This window comes from Hibiscus syriacus, unplaced genomic scaffold (assembly GCF_006381635.1).
Source record: "Hibiscus syriacus cultivar Baekdansim isolate YM2019G1 unplaced genomic scaffold, ASM638163v2 tig00111648_pilon, whole genome shotgun sequence".
Taxonomy (NCBI): domain Eukaryota; kingdom Viridiplantae; phylum Streptophyta; class Magnoliopsida; order Malvales; family Malvaceae; genus Hibiscus; species Hibiscus syriacus.
The window spans coordinates 2,170,492-2,195,392 of record NW_024063145.1 but is presented as its reverse complement, the minus strand read 5'-3'; positions in this window follow the sequence as shown (position 1 = coordinate 2,195,392).

Here is a 24,901-nt window from a genome sequence, read left to right as displayed (position 1 = left end):
TCTAAACTACCAAATTCCCGATACTATATATCATAAACCAATATTGAACCTCATATGCATTCATTTTACTTTCTGGTTACCCCAATAGGACTTCTCAATCTTCAGTCCCAATTTGATTACCATTTGATGTTACTTCTCAAACTGGAAGCCTTTTTAACTTTAGCATTAATTCAGGACCTCCACCATGCACGAATCCCAAACTTTAACAAAACTTAAGTCGTCATTTGCGGGTTTTTAACTTGAGACATTCTTTGGTTTCAAGATTCCCTTTACGAATTTTCATCTTAAACCCCCTTTTATTGATATTTTTCATTTTCTCTTTTTTTCATTTTTTTTTCCCCCTTTTTTCATTTTTTTCTTCTTTCTTGATAGCGTCAGAGTTCACAGGTTAGTAACTCTGGTCCATCCATCTCGATGAGGATCAAAGCTCCTCCATAAAAGGCTTTATTCATAACATAGGGTATTCCCAGTTCGGAATCTATTTTCCTCGAAAATCCTTTTAAATATGTAAAATCTTTCTAAGCACCAGATCTCCCTCGTGAAACTCTTGGGGGCAAACTTTATTATCATGTGTTCGTATCATTCACTTCTGGTATATCTGACAATGACAAATAGCTTTCACTTTTTTCTTCAATCAGATTCAATTGGTCAAACCTAGATTTTACCCATTCTGCCTCTTAGATTCACCTCGAAAAACTCGAAGTGGGGGAATTTCTACCTCAATAGGTAACACAGCTTCCATCCCATAGGCTAAAAAACAGTTGCCCTAGTCGATGTCCGCTGAAGTTTGATAAGAAACAAAGCAAATGATAATTTCTCATGTCAGTCTTATAAGTCTCAGTCATGTTCTCTATAATCCTCTTGATGTTATTATTAGTTGCCTCCACTACCTAATTCATCTTTGGGCGATAAATAGTGGAATTGTGATGATTTATCTTGAATTCCTCACAGACTGATTTCATCATTTTTTTTGTTTAGTTCAAGGCATTTGAAGATGATTCTATCTGGTAAGGCATATTGACAGATGATCTCCTTTTTTAAGAACTTGCAGACTGTTAATTGAGTGACATTTGCATAGGAAGTAACTTCTCCCCATTTAAGTAATCTATTACCACCAAGATAAAACGATGGCCATTTGAAGCCTTTGGCGAGATTTGTCCAATAACATTCATGCCCCACATAAAGAACAACCACAGTGGAGTCATCACGTGCAACAGATGAGGAGGGTATAGATCTTCTCTCCATAAATCTGACATTTGTGATATTTTCTAGCATAATTAAGCAATCGGTCTTCATTGTTGACAATAATACCCAAATCTCATTATTTGCCTAGCCATTGCATGTCCATTGGCATGGGTACCACATATTCCCTCATGCACTTCCTCGAGAATTGTTTTAGCACATTTAGCATCTACAAACCTTAATAGACCTGATCTGGGTTTTTCTTATACAAGATCTCACCATCAATCACATACCCTACAACTATCCTTTTATAGTCCTTTGTCGTTCTCAGTTGCCTGCTCAGGATAACTTTGATGTATGATGTATTGCAAGATATCATAGTACCATGGATTTTCATCTTGCTCTTCTTCGATGCTAGCAATGGGTCGGATACTCATAAGTCTGCATCTTAGTGGTCATCATATTTGAGTGTTCATTTACTTTAAATGTTGCTTCCAAAGTAGTCAAGGCATCTTCCATTTGATTCTCTTCTCTAGGGAGGTAATTGAATGTCACTTCTTCAAATTCTTCAATGAGTTTCATGACCAATTTATGGTACCATCAGCTTGGGATCTTTTGTCTCCCACTCTCCCCTGAGTCGATAATTCTTAGGGCTGAATCCTCATATACTTTAAGTAGTTTTACTTAATGTTCAATGGAAGCTCTAGACCCATAAACAAGCTTCATATTCGGCATGTTGTTCACAATCAAAATTTAGCCGACTGGTGAAAGGATAATGTTCTACATTTAGTGAGACCAAAATTGTCCCAATTTCATACCCCAAGGCATTTGAAGCACCGTTAAAGTTTAACTTACAATGATCACTGGAGGATGCAATTGATTCTTCTACTAAATGGCCATTAAATCTTCATATGGGAAATCAAAACTCAACGGTTCATATTTGTCTGAAGCCTACTTGCAATGGAATCTGCTATGACACTCCTCTTAATTGCTTTCTGGCTTACGTATTGAATGTCAAACTCTGACAACATAATTTTCCAATGAGCCAATCTTCATGATAAAGTTGGTACACCCATAATATATTTCAAGGGTCAACTTTAGAGATCCCAAGTGGTAGCCTGAGCCTTCGAGTTACCCAAACCAAAGTGCAGTACAACTTTTCGATCGTGAGATATTGCCTCACAATATGTGAGCTTCTTGCTGAGATAGTAAATTTCTCTCTCTTTCTTCTAGTGGTCATGCCCTAACACACACCTCATGGAGTTCTCAAAGACTGACAAGTAGAGAATTAATGGTTTGTCTGAGATAGGCGGCACTAAGACTGGGGTATTTGACAATATCGCTGGACTTTTTCAAAAGCTTTTGATATCATCACTTCATACCTCTGGGTTATTTTTTCAGAGAAGACGAAAAATGGGATAATTTCTCAGTTAACTGTGAGATAAACCGAGCAATGTAATTTAACCTCCTTAAAAATCCTCGAACTTCTTTTTGTTTGTGAGGGTGAAATTTTTTAATGGCTTTGACTTTGTCTAGATCTATTTCAATTCCTTTTTTACTCACTATAACCCCAATAGCTTTCCAAACGTTACCCCAAAGGTGCATTTGTTTGGGTTGAGTTTAATTGGTATTTCCTTGATCTCTGGAAGAATCTCCTCAAATTCTCAATGTGTTCTTCCTCTAACTTATCCTTGACAATATTATCATCAACATAAACTTCTATTCTTTATGCATCATTGTGAAAAATGTTACCATGGTTGTCTGATATGTCACCTTATATTTTTTTCCCAAACATGTCACCTTGTAGCAAAATATGCCCCACATGGTGAAAAATATATCTAATATCTTCAGGGTGCATCTTTATTGATTATAGCCAAATAACCCTCCATGAATGAAAACAGAGAATTTCCATCAGTATTATCCACCAAGGTGTCTACATGTAGCAAAGGGAAATTATCTTTCGGACTGACTCTGTTGAGATCTCTAGTTAATGCACATACGAACTTTCCCATCCTTCTTTGGTACTGGACAATATTTTCCACTCATTCAGGATACTTGGCTACTTTGAGGAATCTAGCATCGAATTACTTCTTTACCTCTTCTTAAATTTTAATAGCATCTCAGGTCTCGTCATTCTAAGCTTTTGTGCACAGGTTTACATTCTAGCTTTATTGGTAATTTTGTGTACCACTATTTTGTAGCCAAACCCAGCATGTTTTTATATGACCAAGCAAATACATCTTTGTACTATCGAAGTAATTAGATCAAATTATGTCGTCCCTCGACAGATAGGGTAGTGCCAATCTTACTTCTTTTTTATCTTCATCTGACCCCAGATTCAGAGTTTCTGTAGGCTCTTCATGAGTAGAATTTGTTTATCCTCCCATTCAACCATTTTAGTAGTTCAGAAGGTAAGTCAAATCCTCATCATTATCACAATCATCATTTCCCTCTAATATAGGCAGCTCGAAATTATATGGTCAGTTATCTACATTCATATTATTGATATTTGAGGTATTGAAAGATATGAACGAAAAGATATATACATAACACATACGGGAAATCTATCCCATATCAAGATAAATAGAAGAAATAATATATAATAATATGAATAAAGAATGCATGGGAGAATGTTTGTCACTTTGTGAATTAATGAAATGCATCTTCATTGAAGATTAAAACAAATAGATTAAACCTTTACATAAGATCACCTATTGCCCCGATTTTATCAATAGGGAAAGTTTTCATGTATTACTCTGAAAAATATTTGTAAAACACAAGTAATTTTTCAACAGTCCAATTATCCAATACAAATCCCTGGCGATGCGAGATAGATTCTTATGTCATTCATTCCTCAGCCTCATCACCGAGTATCACATTAATGCCCAAATCTCCTAAGGCATCCTCGATAACTGGTTTCTTAACTTGATGGCTTCTTGAAACATATGACCTCCAGACACAAGGTATCATACATCGGTAGGAAAATCATTGGTTCCCAACTGAGGTCCTCTCCAGCTAACCTCGCTCTTCTCTCTCTTGGCTCTTCTTGATGCCCTTCAATTTCTCTCTTAGAGTCAATGATATCCCAAACCAAAGAGATATTTCTTGGTAGTAGGGAAATAGGGTTAACAGATCTCTATAAATCACTTTCCAACCCTTTGCCAACCTTGGCCTCCTTTCCCAAGTTCTTAAGTTCCATTTGGGTACAGTTGGATAACCTAGGCTTAGTATCATTCTCCCATCCACCACAAATGTGGCATTGAAAAATTCCAGAGATCTAAGAATATTCCATAGTATCTTCATTTACGTCAACATAAGGAGAGTAGTGGAAACAAATAAATAATGTCTTTCTTTGGCATTAATGCATATCAATCATTCCTCAATCACAAACTTGAGCTTTTGATGCAACGTGGATGGAACTACCCTTGCCTGATGGATCCAAGGCCTTACTAATAGATAATTGTAGGTATGATGTCCATGACAAGGAACTCAATCTCATAAGTAGATTGGCCAATAGTTAGAGGGATGTCAATATTCCTAGTACTTCTCTCTTCGTTCCGTAAACTGCTCAAACGACGCTCTGGCAAGTCCTCATATGTGTACTATAAATAGGTAACTTCTTTAGGGTCACCAATGGCATTATATTTAGCGTAGAGCCATTATCAACTACTCGAGATAAAATATGCCCCTTGCACCTAATAGTGAATAAAGCTTTGTGGTTGTCAATCATCCCAGACTGGATCTCATCAGAAAAGGAAATAAAATTATCTATTTGGATATTTACCACCAATCTGTGTAGCTTGTTCATGAGTAATCCTTCAGCACAAAAATTACGATTCAAGACTTTCAATGGAGCATCTCGATGTGCCTTAGAGCTCAATAGAGAGCAAGGATCGAGATACGGGCAAGGTAATTTGTGTAATGTCCAACGATGATATACTCGCTGTGTTTTAAGAATTTTAGGAACTCAATAGCCTCATTTTCTTTCACAAGCTTGTTAATGGGCTGGCTTATCCTCTTTTAGCAGCAGTTTCAACATTTTTTCCCTTATCAGTGACAGTCCTTTCTCAAGCTCTTTAGGCTTCTGGAGAGTAACACCTCTCATTTCCGGTAAATGCTTACTTCACTCACTTCTTCTTTAGCAATCTCTGATGTTCCTACATTATCCATCTTACACTCATATCTCCAAGGATTGTTTGTTATCCTTGTAAGGGAATGGAGATGGGGGCGTGATTATCACTTTAGAAGTTCTTTCTCGACCGGGCGAGTTTTTATTGCGATGACTAAGGACAATTAACATTGTAACTCCTTGGATGAACTTTGGATGCATAAATCTCTCTTTTTTCTCTTTTCACAACTTCTTTGTAGAATTCCATATCTTTATCATCCATCATTATTTGAACTAAAGCTGAAATTTAGAGAAATCTTTGTATAGCATGGACCCCATGATTATAATATTGGCATACAAGGCTTTCCTCTACTGTTCAAACTATTGGGCTAGAAACCAATAAGCATGTCTTGATCATCTGACCCCATATCCAGCACAATGGTATTTTACCTCAACACACTTGTCATAATCTTCTTCCCCTTTTCCTCAACAATGGCATTGACTCCTGTACCTGAATGACTTAGCAGTGGGTTTTGAGCCACGCTTGGTTGCTCACCATAACCAAATTTGACATTCTTTTGCCTCAATCTCTGGATAATCTTTTTAACGGTAGTATAATTCTCTATTGAATGTCTAGGAACCCCTGCGTGATACTCACTTTGGACATTAAATCATACCATTTGGGACATGGCTGTAAAGGCGACACATGGTAAGGAGACACCATATGTCTATCATACATGACCTGGACTAATTCCTTGTAAGACATAGAGATCGGGTTAAACTGAAGCTTTTCCATCTCCTGTCTCTGCTCTCTTATTCCTTCTGGCAGAATTTTATGTAAATGATCCTGTGGCATGAGATCGAGACACAATTATGTTATAGGAGTCATACTTTCTTACATTATTGACTTCACTATCCTTTCGTTTTGACATTTTGATTATCTCTCTTGCATTAAACCAAGTCAGCAAAACTTCTAGACGAATTCCCTATTAGGTGACCAATAAAGAGCTCGCATAGTGTTTATAAAGAGCATGTTAGTTTCTTCTTCTTCAAGCGGTGGATGTACTTGTACACCCACATCCTTCCACCTCTGAGCATATTGTCTGAAACTCTCATTAGATCTTTTCTTCATACTTTGCAACATGATTCGATTAGGACTCACATTCAGCGCATGTTTATATTTGTTCTAGAAAATCTTTAGCTAAGTCCTTACACGACCTGATGTGAGCCCTACTCAACTGATTGTACCATCGAATGGTTGAACTTGCTAAGCTCTCTTAGAAACAATGAACCAAAAGTTGATCATCACCAACGTAACCAGTCATTTTTCTACATAACATAGTGATGTGAGCGGAGGGGCATCTCGTTCTATCAAAATTTTCAAAATCCAAAACTTTGAATTTGGGAGGTAGCACAAAATCAGGAAGCAGACTCAGCTCCTTGGCATTGATCTCATTCATGCTAGTGTCCTACTTCATAGCCCTAATTTCCTCTTTTAGTTGTTTCCATTTCTCTTCTAGTTGTTTGCTCTGCTCTTTTTTTCCCTCTTCATCAAAATCTGGAACGTCTTTAGTTTGGCGGAGGTGCCAAGTAAGTTTATGTGCACTCTTCCTGGTTGAGAAATTGCTCCTTGTTGTGCTCTAACATGAGGTGGTGTATGTAACGCCCCCAACCCGTATCTGACCCAGATACGAGTCCGAGGTGTCACATTAACTTTTCAAATCATTTACTTTTAAAAGATAAATGAAAATTTAAACTTTTATTTGTATAAAAATAGTGGAACCTTTGATCAAAAGTAAATAAATAGAATTCAACTTAATTTGAAAATAGAAACTTAATAATTTACATAAATAATAGTGTATATTTACAAAAAAGATCAGAGCATATGCAATTCGAACCTTTAATTACATATCAACATATTTAGCAAAACAAAATGACATACTGTATAAATCACTTATGATCTGATCTTCTTGTAGAGATATGTTGTCTTGACTGATCCTAGCTTAATTATTCATGCTTCTTTGTACCTACGTGTGAAACATTCACACACTAAGTCGTGGACTTAGTAAGGCATATAAAGTGCATAAACATTAAAACATTTAATCATATTCTGAGCATTTCATAAAATCATATAAAGAAACCATAGAACATATTATAGAACCAAAACATACATGTATATATATATATATCATCATCATCATCATGCATTGTTCATTTATATCTTTTTTTTTAATAGCTCATGGTACATTTAAGAACTTAAGGTCTGTCAGTGCATTGAGGTTATGCACTAATGCTCACCACAGCTCGTATAAATTGTACTGAAGTGTCACGTAGAATATGCACCAAAGTGCCACAAAGAATGTCCCGAATGACCATATAATATTTCCAAAGGATCGCATGAAATGTCCCGAATGACCACGTAGAATTATCTCGAAGGACCGCGTAGAACCCTCAACTCTTGGCATGCCAATATACCTTTAGCACTCATGTCACATACTTTTGGGCTTTATCTTTATTTCATTTCACATAGCTTATCACATAGACATATAATCACATAGATCATGTAACACATAGATCATGTAGAATAGTGCATGTAACACATAAACATATACATGTACTCATAGCTTGTATTCATGTACACATATAAACAGAAACAAAACGGTGATTATATTTATGTAAACATATACTCATATCAATTCATAAACTTTCAAACATTGTTTAAGTCAAATATTGGAAATAGACTCATCGCAAGTCTTATTTCCTTAAAGCAATATATATTAGTATATGCACTCACCTTAGACTCACTTAGTCAAAGCAAAACTCTTCTCTCTCTGGTCAATCTTATAAATTCGAATCTTCTGGTAATTTTCCTTCGTTCGATATCTACACAATTATATGATCGATATGAATATCAATTCGTATTACTATTATCAATCATCAATAACTTAAGCTAAACAAACACTTAATTCAATTTCATTTTGAATAATATCGGTACCCTAAGCCCAGTACCGATACTTCCTTACTATGGTATCGAAACTATACTTCAGTATCGATACACATTCTACATTATAGAATTTGTCTTGTAAAAATGATATCGATACTTGTCCATTGGTATCGATACCCTTGGTCTCGATGCTACTCCTTTGGTATCGAATTGTTCTTCTAATTCATATAATTTCATCATATGGTATCGATATTGTTTTTCTAGTATCGATACCTAAACGCAGATTTCACCTATTTTTGCTTTGGAGTATTGGTATTGTCATCCAGTATCGATACTCTTGCCTAGAATTTACCTATTCAATTCAAAAATTTACCACCACTTACTTAAATCCCACTCTTATTAAAACTCTTTTATCACTTTAACATACTTAAACTCAACTACACTTGTTAAAACTAACTTATATCACTTTAACATACTTAAACATCCAAAATCCCACAATATCACTTGAAACTAAAAATATTACCAAATATTCAACATGCCCTAAATCCTATTCCAACACCTTAGATATCTTATTCCAACTTATGACAAGTTAAATTGCACTTCAAAATCCATTTACTAACTTTTTCTCATCAATTCACTCGAAAACCCTTTTTATTCAATCACCTATAACTTGTAAATCTTTTAGTTCCTACTTCTCTTTAAGCTTTCTCAGGCTTCCCTAACACAACAAGAATTAAAACCAATCATAATTTACAAGAAATAGCCAACTGAAAGATTTCTTTCCTTAGCTATGGAGTCACGGTGGAGAGGAGGAAGAAAGATGAAGAGAATTCTAGATTTCCTTTAACCCTTACTTTCATTTTCCACGTGGATATATATAATACCAATAATGAATTTTTAATTCATTCCCTTGACTAAAGACATTTTACCCTTCATTCTTTCAATTATTGCAAATTAATCATACATAAATAAATTCCAATTAAATCCTTAAACTTTTCAATTTTTTAAAATTATCCATAAAGTTTTAAAATCTTACACTTTGGTCACTAGCCCGGTATTTAGGATGTTACAGTGTAAATCCTAGAGGGTATACGGGTTCTTCAGTGGTAACACCAACAGTTGGAGTCTTTCCATGATCCGCTCATAGTGCGAAACCTGGGGGTATAAAGGTTATTCGGTAGTATCATCGATAGCTAGAGTCTCTTCTCGATCTGTATTTCTTCCCTGTAACATGCTTGCAAGTTTCTCCATCATATCATTATGGGATTTCAGGATTTGTTCACGCATATATTCTTGAGTTTTTCTCATATTCTCCTGTACTTCTAGCTGGGTTTTCTCAATTTGGGTTATTCTCTCATCCATTACCTTTTTCCTGGTATTGTACAGTGCTTGGAAGTTTCAAGTATTTTATAGTATACCCTTCATTATTAATTTCAATGGTTTGATGATGAACACAAATTGTACGAAAATGAAAAGCTAAACACAAATAACTGTAATGTACAAATAAATGCAAAAAATAAGACTTGAAAGGTAAATAAAATGCAAATGCATGAAGAAAAGAATTGATTCATTAAAAGTGATCAGTCTGAGAAAAAATTTTGTTTAAGGATAGAAATATCATCATTACAAGACAAATTCATTACAGAAAGGCCTAGCTCTAGTATCCAGCTCCATTATCTCGTTGACAAGCGAAGTGACCCTTCTTCCTTCTTCCTAAATCTGACATTGGATTTGTGTAGCTCTGGATAACTCTTTCTTATATTCATCTCCCTAGTTTCCTTGTGATGCCACTCAACTTATTCGTGGTTTTGACTATCACATGATTCACATTTGCTTTCCAATACTCATAGTAATCATTCGCGTTATGTTATTGTTGTTTGGTTGTTCAGATAATATACTCAAGGCCAATGATCTGCACATGACAACTTTGCATAGTCTCCTCCCAAGTCATGAACCTTTCTTTGAAAATTGGTTTCTCCTCAAGGTTGATCATTAAATTTGTTAGCCCACACTGAGCATTCTCCAAAAATAAGTAATTTTCGAGCTGCAAAATGTAAGTACTATACTCCTCATTCTTAGCTTGAGTTTAAGCTAACTCTTCCTCGTACCTTGCTTCCATATATTATTTCTCTTGAGTGAGGACCTCTATTCACTCATTCTTTCCCACCACATGATTGCACCCAAAGGAGGACTTCATCCTACTTGCCTTGGAGCACATGATCTCGATGATGCCTTTCCAACTTCAGCTCCTTATTGATTTTCCTCTTTTCACCTTCAAGTTCATATATTCTTTGTCCTCTAATTTTGAGCTCACTCAGTATGTTATTCACCTCCATTTTGAACCCTTTGAACATATTACTTTTCTCAACTTCTAACTTTTTGACTCTTTGTTTTTCCCCTTCTAACTCACTTAATATGCCTTGATTTTCAACTTTGAGCTCCTCAATCTTAGCTTACAACCCTTGCACTTCAAAAGCGAGCTCCTCTTCTCACTTCTTACTGAGGGTGTGCCTTTGTCTCAATTCTTTGGTTTTTCCCCCCACTCAGTGCATGAGTCCAAGTCTTTTTCTCTACTTCGAGCATTTTATCTCTTTTCTTCATCTCTACCTCTATCTCTCTAACCTACATTCTCTTTTAGCTCTGCCGTCTTTAATTCGACATTCTTTTTTAGCCTTGAGTTCCAACTTCCATTGTTCTGAAGTCTTTCTTAGTCCCGTAATTTCCCAATCTCGATTAATCTTTTGATAATTTTTCTGCATGTCTGCGAAATCAACCTCAACTTCATCCTTCCTCTTTCACATGCTCAAATTATTTGTTATGGAACCCAACATCGAGGTCCAACATGAAATTCTCTCATCTAAGATCTTTACTCTTTTTCTTCTTGGAAATTTCGGCTTCACATTCACTCCTCAATATTTCTAACTCAGATGGCAAATATCTGAATTGCTCCTCTAAAGGAATAACTCGATCATGGTCAAATAAGGGAATAATGTCACTCTTATTTGTATCTCTCTAAACCACATAGTCTGGTGTTAACATGACATCGGCTGCTACCACATCAGTTCAAAATGTTAACTTCCAAACATCTAACATTAATTGAGCTATTTTCTTATAATGATTTCCATGGTACACAAATTCGGACTTACTTAGGCCAAAAGTGGTTGGGATAAACTATTGTGCCCCATATTGCCTTAACACCATTAGTGGAACATAACCTACTCCTCTCATAACCCTAACAGAGTTATCCAATCAGAATCCCCACACTTGTACAATATATCAACATAAGCTAATCAGGGGACACGTCATACTATATTGTGGTCTTGTAAATTCCTAAAAAGTAAAACTTGGTATTTTCTTATCAGATGCTCTGGCCATTCTTTGGTGAAGAAATTCTTTAATGGTGAGTAAGCACTTGAGAATCGACGACTTTACTCTCGTTCAATATTCTAGAAGTGGCTATGGATCCATACAGTAAGCAACTGAACATCTAATAAAACGACTACTCTATACTCTTTTACAACTATTAAGAAAATTGAATGTTTTAGCTAAGACTGCAGGAACATGATTTACCTTCTTCTCTAGCCACTCAAATAGATCAACCATGACAAATTCTATATGGCAAAGAACTTTTGGGAAAATCACTAAGCCATAAAATCCCAAAGTGAACATTTCCATTCTTTTCTATACATCACTGTGCTTGACAATCAATCCTTTAATACACAGCCAAGGAAAATAGTCGGACTCCCTATTCTTTTGAATTCAGTCAGTTACCCATTTCTCCCCCATTCTAGTAATCTTTACGAGCTAGCTTTTGAAGGGTTGTACTCATGTCGCCCATGAATATATTCTATCTAAGTGTATCCTTTCGAAATGAAATAGGGAGGTGTACTCTTCCAGAGTGGGAGTCATGTCCTATTTGTTGAAAGTAAGATAACTATATGATGGATTCCAAAACTGGATTAAAGCCTTGATCAATGGTTCGTTTACCTTCAGGTACAACAAGAGAGCTATGTCGCCATATTTTTTCCAGAATATATGTTTCGTAACAGATCCCCAACTATCCCAGATTTCATGTAGCCCTTGCAGATCATTTTACTTAAGACTTACTGGAGCGACCTTTGGTAGCACTGATATGTAGTCCTCAGTCAAACTATCTCCCTTCTTCCTTTGGGTTTCTTCAGATCATGACCTCACTTCTGCATTCTTTATTTCTTTGTTATGAAAACCCTTGTCTATTTTATGACCCCCTTCTACTCTGATGACTACTACGTGAACTAACATATTTCTTAATGATATGATCATGCAATGCAACAATGCAAAACCAAAAAAAAATAGAATTGTGTCAGTATATAAATGTAACATCTCAAAAACTAGATTAGTGACTAAAATGTAAATTTTGAAACTTTGAGGTTTAATTTTAAAAAATTAAAAAGTTCATGGATTTAATTGGAAATTATGTGAGTGGGATTGATTATTAAAGATAGAAAAACATAAGGGTATAATGGTTATTTGGTAAGAAAATAATTAAAAACTTATAGTGGTGTTATATATTTACACGTGTAGATGGGAAGAAGGAAAAATAAAAGAACTCTAGAAGTTAGCTTCTTCTTCTTCCACCGTGAGTTCTTGGTAAAAGGTAAGTTGGTCTCAAGTTGGTTATTTCCTTCATTTTAAAGTTGGTTTTGATACTTGGAGTATTAAGAAAGCTTAAGGAAAGATTAAGGTTGTTTAAAACTCAAAGAGGGATGAGTTATAACAGATTAAGTAAAATGAGATTTTGAGTGAATTGTTGGAAAAGAAGAAGTAAATGAATTTATAAGTCATATTTGACTTGTCAATGTCTAATTAAGAAGTTAGAAGTAATAGAAATGAATTAAGAACATGTTGAAAATTTAGTAAGATTCTTGGTTTCAAGAATTATAATGAGATAGTGAAGATGATGATGGGTTATATGGATATAAGATGGTATGAGTAAGTATAGTTAAAGTTAATGGTATGAAAGGGGTTCAAAATGAGAGGTTTAAGTAAGCTTTGGTAAATTCTCGGGTTAAAGAAGGGTGTTCTGGGCATGGGGTATCAGTACTATTCATCCAGTATCGGTACTTCAAAGCAAAATGAGTAGAAATTGAGCTTGGGGTATCAATACTAAAGGAACAGTATTGATACCATATGATAAAATGGGATGAAATATTTAGAAAGTATCAATATCATAGAAGAGTGGTATCGGTACTGGTTGAAGAGTAGTATCGGTACTGGTTGAAGAGGGTATCGATACCAAGTGTCTAGTATCGATATCATTATCAAGTTACAAATACAGAATGTCAAAATGGTATTGGTGCCGAGGAGGGGTATCGATACCATAGAAGAGTAGTATCAGTATTGTATTGGGAATACCAATACTATTGAGTATGAAATGTTAAGTGTTTCTTTCATCTTAAGTTATAATAATTGGTTATAAGCAATTTGAACTCTGATATTTATAAGTTGTATATTCATGTAGATATCGATCAAAGTCAAGCCAAGAAGATTCAAAGCTATAAGAATGTACAAGAGTCATAAGTATTCGAATTGGCTAGTGAGGCCCAGGTGAGTGCATACTAGTATGAAATGTGATTTGATGGAAATTAGACTTGCGACTAGTCGGTTTCTAACATTTTAATATATGGTTGCATGAGTAGAATAATGATTATGATTTGTACTGTGTGATTATGCCTTGTATGTATTACATGTTACGTGATATGTGTTATATAATAATGACCTAAGTGACCGTATAAGATTGCATGCCTATTTAATAACATAAGAAAGTGAAATAAGTTCAATAACATTGATCTATGTGATTATGTAAAGAAGAAAATAAGTTATGTAATTATGAACTATGTGAATATAAGTTTATGTGATATACAATATATGACAATGAGCTACGAGAATGTTATATGATCTAAGTGATAAGAGGCTATTAGTTTAAATACCTATGTAATATGAATATGTGACATGAGCTACGCGAAAATAAGCTACGTGATTACATGTACATGTGAATATGTTTATGTGAAATAAGTGATATGAACTATTATAAATGATAATACCCATGTTACGTGATAAGAGAGCTAGGGATATAGTTGGCATGCCAAGAGTCAAGGTTCTATGTGGTCCTTCGGGATATATATGTAATCCTTTGGAACATATATACGGTTCTTCGGGACACATATTTAGTCCTTTGGAATATATATGCGATCCTTAAGGAGTGGTTCTTCTGGACATATATTGGTCATTCGGGATATCTATGTGGTCCTTTGGACAAAATTTTATATGCCCCTAGTGGAATTTATACGAGCTTTGGTGACAGCATATGTGCATAACCTCTATGTACTCACATATCTTTAGTTCTTAGAAGTGTACATGGCTATTAAAAGACATAGTATAAATAAAGTGTATGTGATGTTATATGTGTTTCTTGATTCAATGTATTATATGCTTTGTATAAATGATAAGTATAAGATTATATGATAAATGAGATTAATGGAAATGATAAGATTATTGATGATGATAAGGATAATATATGTGTATGTCTACATTTTGTTATATGTAATATTATATGAGTGGTATGACATGATGATATGAAATGTTTTGTATTGTTAAGTAATTAAGTTTCCAGTATACGTTTTATTATGCCTCACTAAGTCAATGACTTGGCATGTGAGTGTTTCACACGTAGGTTGCGAGAAGATGAAAAGGATTGAATACAACAAGACATGTCAGCTTCTCCTTTCCAAGAATCAGATCAGAAAAGAATTGAATCATATGTATTTTATAATATTGATTTAGTTGGCATGTAAATAAAGATTTAGTAAAATACGCTCTAATCAGTTTTTTAAAACTATATGATTGTATTCAATATAATTTATTAAGTTTTCAATGTAAACTTGAATTGTCAGATATTTTGTAAAAGAAAACGGTTTGAAAAGTCAATGTGACACTTCAGACTCGTATCTGGGTCAGGTACGGGTTGGGGGTGTTACAATAAAATGAATAATCGAATAATAAGAAAATATATTGTAAATCCTACCCACATGTAATCTACCCAACATGATATGGTGAATCCTATGCTTTTATTTGGCAAATAAATCCTAGCCACATTTTTCTAATCATAGGCTTCGTACGGAAATATAAAACCTAACCGCATACTCTTCTAATTCTCATGCTTTTAGCAAAACAAATAAATAAATAACTAAATCTGAGGAAATGTTAGAGTAAGTTTCCCCTTTGTCACTTTTGAAGAACCTTAGACAGAATTTCGGTACAAAACGGGCAGAGTTTAGGTACTACTAAAAGGTTCCTCGAATTGTCCTTTACTAGTGCCCCCTTATGCCTTCTAGACCCTCTATCCTCACCCATTATAAGCTTAAACGGATCAAGTTAAATTCAAGATGATGCATTTCCCCATGTCCATGCAAGGAAACTCAATGTTTTGCACGTAAACACAAGAGATATGCACCCCCAGAGGTTACTTGCTAAAGCCCATGCGGAGAAAAATAATTTTTCTCACGTAAGCGTAGCATTCACCTCTACCTAACGGGACCAAGCACAGTTAGAAGGCTATAAATATTCAAATGGTTATAGCGCATGTGAGCGGAAACTCACAATCCTTTGCCTCGATCCAAAAAAAGTAGACTTAAAAAAGGTCAAAATTTTGAAACAACGGAAATCACACATTAGTACACTAAGAAATAAAAAGATGTACGATGTGATGATATGCCAAAAAAATATAAGGATTAAAATTTAAATATTATTCAAATTTACCATTTTCAATTACAAAGATGATGTATAATCGATTATGGCCTGACTCTCTAATGTCCCCAAAAGAGTCGCCAAGCTATCTGAATGGTCTTTAAGCTTTTTGGGGCTATGACGGGGAGCGATTCAACTTAATTTAAAAAATATTGGATTTTAAAATAAATGCACAAATAAATAAACTTGGAGTCGTCATCGACCTTTGGATTAGGTATGTCGAATACCTAAAAAATATGAAAAATAATTTTAAAAAATAAAAAAAGTGACTTGCGTTTAACCAGAAACTCATTTTGAAAAGGGTTCGGGAGTCAATTACGAGTGGGGAATGATGAGCACACCCACAGTGCCCAAAATCGGTACCTAAGCGATTATGTGTCACCTAAATATTAAAAATTGCAAATTTGAATATAAATTTAAATCATGATCCTATTAAAATAATTTCAAAAAGAGAATTATTTCATATGGACAATCTTCAAAAATACACTCAATGTCAGTTAAGGCACGTTTTTATGAATTCTCCATATAAAAGATCATTACCATGTTTTTTTCTTAAATTATGTATTTAATATAAAAAAAGGTAAATAAAATAAAATAAAAAAATCCCTTGAGTATATATAAAAAAGTATTATTTTATATGGATAATTCTTGAAAACACATTCCTTGTTAGTCAACGCGTGTTTACATAAATTTCTCATACAAAATAATATTGATTTAATTTTTAAATAGAATACATATATTTAATATATTTAAAACTCACTTGAATCTAAAAAAATTAATGTTTTATATGAACAACCCTTGGAAACACACTACTTATCAGTCAAGTCGCGTTTCCATAGATTTCCCATATAAAATAATTTTTACCTTGTTTTTAGACTAATAATGCATGATCGAAACCTAAAGAAAGCATATTAAAATATTTTATGGGTAATAAAAAAACAATATGAGTACGTGTATGCTATTAACATGTTGGTATTTAATAAAAAAAGGTTACATAACGTGTGTGTATATATATATATATATTATTTTGGATAAATAAGATTTTATTATCCAAAGGAAGCAAAAACTACTGCAAGAGAACCAATCCATTCAATGGAACAAGATCAAGGGTAACCTATGTACAAACAAAATCAAATAATACCCCAATTGTTACATATATCTAAATTAGTGCTATCTAATATATTAATGTTTCTGTTACTTAAGTGAGTACTAATAGTGTGCTTGATTGCAAGAAGAACATCCTCCTCGGTTCTATAAGTACCTCTGAAAAGTTGATGGTTTATTTCCTCCCAAATTATATAGTTGAAAGCGCACCACGAGAGCTTTAAAATACTGGTAATAAGCGATTTACCTTTCCAAGCTGCAGTTGCCCAAATTAATAAGTTAGAACAAGATAATTGAGGTTTGTAAATACCAGAAAGAATAAGAAAAGAGCTCCAGATAAAGGCTGCCATCTTATAGTCTGCAAAAAGATGGTTTTTGGTTTCGATGGCTTTAGAACATATGATACACTGAGTATTAGTAATGATTCCAAATTTCTGTAGCCTGTCTTTAGTGGGAAATCGGTCCAGAATTATCATCCAAGTGATGATGATGTGCTTGGGGATGTGCATTGGATACCATTTCAGTTTCTGCCAGGAAACTTTGTTGTTCTTCGATTGAACCTCTTCCCATAAGCTTTTAGTACACTTAATTCTTGTAGACATAATAGGGTAAGCAAGAGATCGAAGTTTCATGATTCTCTTAAATTTCCAGCTTGAATTAGTAGGAATGTCCATGGTCCAGAAGTTTTGCTGCTTTATAATGTAATTTTGAATCCATGCAACCCAGAGAGAACCCTCCCCAGCCAGGAGGTTTTTGATAAGAATGTTCGTGCAGACTTTGTTCCAGGATTTAATGTCCTTAATCCCTAATCCACCTTCAGACTTTGGTGTGCATATTTGGTCCCAACTCACTCTAGCTCCAGAGGCAGGGATGTCAGAACCTTTCCAAAAAAATCTAGAGCAAATTTGTTCAATCTTATATATGATAGATTGAGGTAAAATCAGTTGCCTGCACCAAAAATTTGTAACAGAGAAAAGAACAGTTTTAACCAGTTCGATCCTGCCTGCATAACTAACTTTTAGCCTAGACCATTGGTGAAGTCTGGAATTAATCTTGTCAAGGAGAGGCTGAAAGTCTTTGAAAGAAAGTTTCCTGGTAACCAGGGGAATTCCCAAATATCTAACAGGCAGAAGACCATGCTTGAATCTCAAAAAAGAAATAATGTTGTCAATATCATGAGCAGAAATACCAGCAATAAAGATTTCACTCTTTAGGGCATTAAGTTTAAGACCAGAAAGCCCATAAAAAGAGTTGAGGACAGTAATGACTCCCATGACTGAATCAAGGTTTCTTTTATAGAAAATAAGGAGGTCATCAGCAAAAGTTAAGTGGGTAAGGCCAATTTTCTTACACTTTGGGTGAAAGCTGAAAATCCCTTTGGCAGCAGCATAGTTGAGCATTTTAGATAGGACATTCATAATAAGAACAAACAACAGAGGGGATAAAGGGTCACCTTGTCTAATACCTTTGGCACCCTTGAAGAATCCAATCAAACTTCCATTAAATGCAATGGAATAACTAGCATTGGAGTAGCAAGCAACAATCCAGCCAATGAGAGAAGGAGGAAAATCAAGAGCCTTAAGGATTTTAGGAATGAGGCCCCAATGAAAAAAATCAAAAGCTTTTTGGAGGTCAATCTTGATGGCACACCGAGGATAAAATTTTCCCCCATACCCTTTCATAATTTCTTGAGCAAAAATGGTATTATCAACAATACTTCTCCCTCTAAAAAAGGCATATGATTTAGGGAAATTATCTGAGGGAGCAGAAAATTGATTCTCTTGACAATAATTTTAGTGATAGCCTTGTAAATGACAGAGTAGTAAGAGATGGGCCGATAGTCCGAAACTTTGCAAGGATTTGGAATTTTGGGAACTAAGGCAATGGAAGTTGCATTGAAAGCATGATAGATTATAGACTCCTTAAAGAAGAACTTAATAGCTTCAATCACTTCTTCACCAATCACAGGCCAAGCTTTCTTGAAGAAAAGAGGCTTATAACCATCAGGTCTGGGGCCTTATCGTTGCCTTGGCTAAAAGTTGCTTCATTAATCTCTTGGGAAGTGACTTCCTTTGTGAGTCCTTCAAAGTTATCACTACTTGGAATAAGCTGAAGCAAATCTTTAAGCAAACTAGCAGAGTAGTTAGAGACTTAGGATCGGAAGAACCAAGGAGATTTTTGAAAAAAATTATGAATTCAGTGGACATGTCTTCAAAGGTGTATAATCTCATTCCCTGGTTATCAATAAGAGCTCTAATGGTGTCTTTTTTATTCTTTGTTGCAATAACAGAATAAAAGAACTTAGAATTTTCCCCCTCTTTAAGCAAATGAGTTTTAGCTTTTTGCTTTAGGAACATTACCTCGTCTTCCTCTAAAGAATTTAGTTCCCTTTGTAATCTGAGTTCCTTATGAATGGGCTCTAGACCTCTTAAAGACAGCAGTTGCTATTTTTTTATCTCAACTTGTTTTCCCCTAACCCGAGCAGAAATATCACTGAAATATTCCTTGTTGAGCTGTTTAAGGCTGATTTTAAGTCTTTTAAGCTTGAGAAATAGCTTCTTCATAGGATTTTCTTGACAAGGAGGATATCAAGATTGGCTGACAATATTCAAGAAACTTTGGTGAAGAGTCCAACAGTTGAAGAATTTAAAATTCTTAGGTTTATTGAGTATGATCTTTTATTCAGATTTACCAAAGCCATACAATGGTTAGAAGAACCAGGAGCCAAGAATTCAACAAAAGATAAGGTAAAGGATTCAAACCACAAGGGGTTTATGAGCACACGATCAAGTTTCATAGCAAGGAAATTTTCACTTTGTTTGTTGCTCTAAGAAAAAGTAGGACCAAAGTAAGGGTGGTCTTGAAGATGAAGTTCATGAGAGACTTCTTGAAAATCAATCATATCGGAGGAATAAAACAGACCCAGCTGTTCATGATTAGAGCTTTCTTGAGGATACATGGTGACATTGAAGTCCCCTCCCAAGATCCATGGATAATTAGAATACCTAGATTCAATGAATCTAAGGTCCTGCCAAAGGCTTCTTCTAGCTACTCCATCATTGTGACCATAAATCCCTGTGAGCAGAAACTTACTATTGTTGAATGAACATTCAATAGTAATGGTTTGGGCAGTGGCAAATTATAAAGAAATATCTAAACCTTTCTTCCAAATTATCCATATTCTTCAATTCAAAGCAAAATCATAGTTACAAAATGCATTCTAATTCTTAAATTTAGAAGAAAGAATATCAGCAGATTTATCAACCTTGACTCTGGTTTCCAGTAAACAAAAGATATCTACATTGTTTTGAGTAGGCCTTCTAAGGACATTACCCTGCTTCAGGGATTATTCAATCCCCTCACATTCTAAAAAGCAGCATTCATTTCTCAGGGGGTGAGGAGGGTGTATCCCCCTTCTTACTAACCACTGAAGTACTTTTAACCTTATCAAGATGAGATTTCTTTTTGGATTTGAGCTCTTTTATCAATTTTGCTACACCTGATGCTGCTACTCTTGATTTTTTCCCCAGGTTCTCGAAAGATTGATGAGTCTCTTCAACCGAGTTAAGGTTATCGAATCTATTACTTGATCCAGCTAAAGTTTTTGTGTATTTTTCTTTAGGAGGTCTTCCTCTACCATTTTTAACAGATGATTTGGAACCTGTGATAGCAACTGTTGTGTCAGGAGAAACTTAAACATTGGGATCATTTAAGACATTACAAGTAGGTTCCATTTCAGGGCTACCGTTTAAGGAAAATGAAGATGGAATATCAACAGGATTAGTAGGAGCAGTGGTGGAAGGATGAAGAGAAGGTGAAATAATTCCAGTAGCATTTTCCTTTACTGTATCAGATTCCACTCAATAGAACTAGCTATGTCATTATTGCCTATTGAGTCATTTGCAATCGTGGAAGAGGTAGAAGGATCCTTTTTCCTTAATACTTGAGTGGTATGGGAGAAGTTAGGATTATTCTTGTAGTTTTTAGAACTATGACCAAAAGAGTTACAAGGCTTACAACAAGGTGGAAGCCATGGAATTTCAACTGAAATGGATGTTTCTTGGCCATTGTTAAGCACAACATCAAAAACTTTAGGAATCACATCGGAAGCTCATATTTCAACACATACTTTTGCAAATTCCAATATAGATTTAGAGGTTATGACAGAATCCATAGACAGAAGAAAACCTATGCCGCTAGCAATGTAACTTAAACCATCATTTGTGAATAATTCAAGTGGTACATTGTATAAGTGAACCTAAATTGGAATTCTGGTTAGGTTGAAGTGAAGTTTTTTCATGTTGGGTTCCCACTGCCTAAGAATTAGAGGCTTATTATAGATGTGGCATGGTCTGTTTTCTAATACCCAGTCATGGGCAGAGACAGAGTCGAAAGAAAACAAGTAAAGGTTTGGTCCAGCATAACTGACTGAACATTCAAACATTGTAGATAATATTTTCATAAGCTGTCAATGATTCTTTGTAATGTTGCGAAATTCGAAGCTGTACCCAGAAATTGGCCAACGAGAAAGTGCTTCCAGTCTAAGAGTCCACCTCCAAACACTTTTGGGGGTGGATGAACCGTCGGAACATTTTTTTCTCATTTAGGGGAAACTATCGAAGCTGTTGATTTGTTTAACATTTGAACAATTTCCGCCAATCCATCTGATGAAACAAGCCGATCTAGAGGAAATATAAGAGATGCGAATGAAAACTGTTGAGAAGTCGAAAGAAGGCGCCAGAGACACTGTAGAAATCTCAGATCCCATTAGACCCGCTAATGATCACTCGGAGAACCCTACAATCGTGCGCCGCCATCTTATATGCACATAAAGAAACATAATGGTATCGTGGAAAAGTAATGACCAAGATGATGTAAATGAAAAAATGACTATTAAATATAAAGATCTAAAACTAAAATAGGGATTTAATCGAAAGAAAAGTAAAATGCAAGTTTAATTTAAATACCAAAAATAAATTAACACAACAAGCAAAAGAGATCGTATCGAATGAACAATAAAATTACTCGGCCACAACAAAAGTAAACATAAATAAAATCACTGAATCAGAAATAAGCAAATATATTCATGGACAAAAATAAAATAAAATAAAATAGTCATACGAAATCAAAGGAAAATAAGAAGTACTAAAATTGGTCAATGGACCAAATTGTGAGGTTACAAAGTATGAGACCCTTCCAAGCCGATTAAACCAAGTGCTAAGTGCACGATTTTTAAACTTTAAAATGGCACTTTTGTTCCTAATATATAAGCCCTAAACCGACCAAAAAATGGGCAATCCCTCTCATTTCCATCGTTCTCCCCCCTTTTTTGCCAAATAAAGAAGTGAGAGTTCTCTCAACAATCTCATCTCCTTCTTCTCGCTGGGGGAGGCTGAAAACCTCCAGCCACCACTTGTTGGTAGTGCTCTGACACCAATCGTTGGTAGTGCTCTGCCACCGCACATGGAGGTCGGAGCTCAAAAACTTACTCCCAAAACAAAGTCCTCCCTCTCCTAAACACAAAAATGACCTCCACTCGTCCTAAAAACTCTCCCATGGCTCTAGATCTGAGTGTTTACTTCAAAAGACAAGATTTTCGGTGATGTTTGGAAGCTCTGACGAATGATAGTAAGTCTCATCGGTTGCTCTTTCTTTCTTTTATTTTTGTATTCGTTTTCTCCTCTTTCTCTCTCCCAAATCTCATCTTTTTTTTGTTTCTTTCAAAAACACTCTTTGTTGTTCGATTTTAAAATCTCCCATTTTTTCATGTTTCTCTCTTCTTATATCAAGAGACTCTCCCATCATTTTTACATTTTTGGTGTTGCATGCTAAGAGATTTGACTATTGTTGGTTTTCCTTTTTTGACTTTGATGATCTGACTGAGGAGTGTAATCTGGCGGGAATAAAGCCTTGATTCGGGCAACTGTGATACATACAAAGGACGGGGTAAATGTTTTACCCCGAGACTTTTTATTCCTTCTCTGTGGTGATCTGTGGATTTCTCGGCAGCGACTGCAGTCCTCGGGAGTCACTGAATCAAGGGTTTGTGTGGTGCATGCATCTTACACGCAGGGCTATGAGCGCGTGGAGGCGGCGGGTTTGGCGCGTGGTGGCTGAAACAAGATTGTGGTAAAACCCTAATATCTTTAATGGTTGGACCGTTGGATCTAAAATCAGATCCAATGGTTGTTCTTCGGCTACGCATGGGACTTGATAGAAGCTAGGATTTCTTCAAACCCTAGCAGCTTAGGTCGTTGGTTTGGGATTTGACTGCCACTTGGGCCACTTCTCCCATGTGATTGGTCTGGGTTTCAATGTACTTAATTTTTGGGCCTCTAAAATTAATAAACATTAGTCTAATAATATTTATATATGTATATTGAACTTACTTATTTAATATATATATTCATATGTATAACAATCAACGCATCCATAATATATATGCAACCACGCATAACTAATATAAATGATTATTAATAAGTAGCCTTTATATAATTAAGCGCACAACACACACACATATATATATACACTATAATTATATAATATATAAACCCAAACGAAATTCGAACGAAATCCCCGAACAAAATGAAAATGAGTATCTACACACACAGTGACACATGTCACCAACGGGTTGATTGACAATATTTAAATAATTAGGTTATATGATTGACAAAATTGAAAAGTCAATGGTTAAAGTAAAAGGCTAAATAGTTAGGTGGTCAATGTTCTAGTTTACCATAAAAACTAATGTTTTATAAATATTGTATTTTAATTAAATTACATTTAGACTTTTAACTAATTTATAATTATACGTTTAATACTTTATAATTTAACGTTTTATAAATTAATTTAATGGTATTCATCATTAATTGTGCCCATCTGTGCTCGTTGAGTGTGGCAGCAACATCCAAGTAAATTTCTCTATCCATATTTAATCGACCCGAGTTTAGGAAACTCCCGTTCGATCTGAAATCAGACCTAAATTTTTAGGTCAAAACCCGCACCAAACTTGATCGACATATATATAAGTAAAATCAAGATCTAATTAAAAAATATTATAGAAATGAGTGTTTTTATAATTATAATATTATGTCAAATCAGATTGAATCATATTTTCATTATAAACTCAAATTTGATCCAACTATACCTTCAAAAATATTCATCCCAAACTAACCCAAATTTAAATTTTTAAAATAAGAAACTCCTTTCTGAAGGTGTAATAAGATCGGGTTTGAGTTTATAAATCAAATGTCCGACTCTCTCTTTTTAAATAATAAATTATTCACTATCAAATTTAAAATTAAATATCAATTAAAATTTATCTAATCGAAACTGGTTTTCTATTTTTCTTTCTTAAAAAGTTATCGAAATTAGATGTTGGCTCTTAAAAGTAAGAGAGTAAGACCAACTCCAGTTCATCGCTAGAGTAGATAAAATCTCTACTTTAGAGATTGCTTTTTACTCTAGCCCATCGTTAATTTTAAGTTAGATTATGGCGACAGCTACAATTGTACACCACAACTGGCGTTGCACTGTAGTTGCGCTACATATTATTTTTTTATTTTTTTTATGATTTTTGGTTTTTATGATTTTTTATTTTCTTTTTTATTTTCTTTTTATTTTCCTTTTTTTGTTACATTATTTTCTCTTATTCTATCTTTTATGTTTTTTATTGTAATTTTTACACAATAAAATAAAAATTAAACATAATATAATAAATTCAAGTAGATTAAATTGCAAGATAGATAAAAATATATTGAAATTAGATAAATAAACAT